The following is a 2,113-nucleotide window of genomic DNA, read 5'->3' as shown; positions in this document are numbered from 1 at the left end:
TGAGCAGAAAAGAAATGCCCATAAAAAACAGCTCTTGCCATTTTTACTTGCCCTCCCTTGACCTGAACTGACAAGAAAATAATGAAAACATGAACCCCCCGCCCCACCCCCCCAAAGCATTCATGGACTGATTGTGTGTTTGTGTGTGTGTGTGTCTAAGTGAGGCTCTAGGTTGACTCTCGCTACCCCACTGAGCCAGGGTGCTTCTTACCCTGGATCCAGAGCAGGAACAGGCAGAGGAGCGGTGCGTGGGAGACCATCCTGCAGTGTCTGGGCTGAGCAGCACTGAGCAAGATGCCCTGGAGGCTGCAGCAAGGGACTTGCTTTATAACTGCCCAGAGCAGCTGAACACTCTCAGTCCTCCTGGGATATGCAAAGTGTCTCGTCTGAGCCCTGGAGTCATGGACTCAGCCCTGCAAATGCAGCCTGGGTCTGTGTGCAGCAGTTCAGATCTGCCTTCCTCCCTCTTCACAAACAGCTGCATGGACTCAGCTGCAACAGGACACTCCAGGTGATGTCTATGTCTGTGGTCATGAGTGACAGGTGCCTCTTGAATCTGGGGAGGGGGCACCCGCGCCGATGGTAGTGGCCCTGTCAGCATCAGTGTCAGCCATTGGGGGGGCACGTGCACCCCTGTACCCCCACTACCAGTTGCCTATGACTGTGGAGCTGCCTCTGCTGTTGCTGGGGACCGTCATTGCTGTAGTTCCCTTGTACTGTGCAGCGTGTGGGACCTGTCACCCAGGCACACAGAGAGGGAAGGAAACTTTGGAGTGAGTGCCGGTCCCGTCACACAGACACGGCTGGTTCATGCCTTTAGAGTAGGTGTAAATGCAAGCATGTGGTTCTGGAGAATACATCCTGATGATTTGAAACCATGTGAGCTCTTGGGATATATACCTCAGGTCCAAAACATCCCCTTAGTGCCCCCACCCTGTTGGTAACCCTCCAGGGAGAGCAGCACTCATGGAAATGCCCTTTAATTTAGTTCAGTCTTTGTTTTAAATCAGAGCTGGACTCACAGATCTCAAGTCCAGAAGGGGTCATTGAGGTCACCCCCCGCCAAACTCTATGTGCTTGATGTGACAGTGCATCTTCTTGGACCTGGAAACCAAGCTGATGCTCTGGAGTGACTCTGTCCCCGTGTCTCCCTGTCTGTTGCTGGTTTCCGTACATCCTCTACATTGTAACACAGAGGCTCTGTGGTATTTTACCCTTGTCTGGCCTATCAATGCCCCCCAACAACCCATGACAGTGAAGTGGTGACTTGGACCACCCCCCCTCCGCCTGCCCCAGGGGCTGGGCAGGGAGGCCGGTGTGAGGCCGGGGCAGCAGCAGCAGGCGTCGTAGTGTGCACACAAGTGGCTTGTCCATCTGTGCAGTGCCCGGTGTGTGCATGAGGGGCACTGGGGCATCCTGACCCTGCCTGCGCTGTCCTCCCTGTGTCTGTGTGGGGAGAGTGCTCTGGCCTGGAGGCCCCTGCACTTAGGCCATGACAATGCTACACGTGTTCATGGCATGGGGGTGGTACTACTATAGCTCTGCCTGGTGCAGCCACCCACACTGCACACCAGCCCTTCTCTTGGGGGAGGATCATCCATCCAGGAGCTGATGGCAGTGACCCCTGTAGGACCACTGCAGGCTAGGAGTGCTCAGTCTGCCAGGGCAGAGCTAGAGGGGCAGGGAGGGGCTGGGGGTGAGCAACCCCCGTGCTCTCCAGGGCCAGCAGGACCAGATGCAGGGGCTTGTTGGGGCATTCAGAGTAGGGGCAGCAGCAGGGTGGCTCTGTTGCTACAAAGCCGTGGCTGGTACAAGGCCATGGGCTGCTCTGTGTTGCCATGTGAGGGGAACACATTGTCCTGCTGCAACAAGCATCTCCCCATTGCCTGCTCTGGCCCTGCTGGTGTCAGAAGTGAGGACAGAGCCCAGACCTGCGAGGTCCCAGCAGGACAGGGAAGGCAGCAGGAGTGCGAGGGCAGGAGCTTGTGCTGGTGTCAGGCCAGCCTGGGGGTGAGAGGAACACTCTGCACACCAGAGCAAGGGGCAATTTTATCCCTTCCTGTTGCTACAGGCATCTGTGACAGCCCGTGTCCCCCTGAGTTACCTGTACAGG

Source organism: Alligator sinensis, unplaced genomic scaffold (assembly GCF_000455745.1).
Source record: "Alligator sinensis unplaced genomic scaffold, ASM45574v1 scaffold1484_1, whole genome shotgun sequence".
Classification (NCBI taxonomy): Eukaryota; Metazoa; Chordata; order Crocodylia; family Alligatoridae; genus Alligator; species Alligator sinensis.
The sequence above is the reverse complement of the archived record's forward strand: the minus strand, read 5'-3'. Positions refer to the sequence as shown.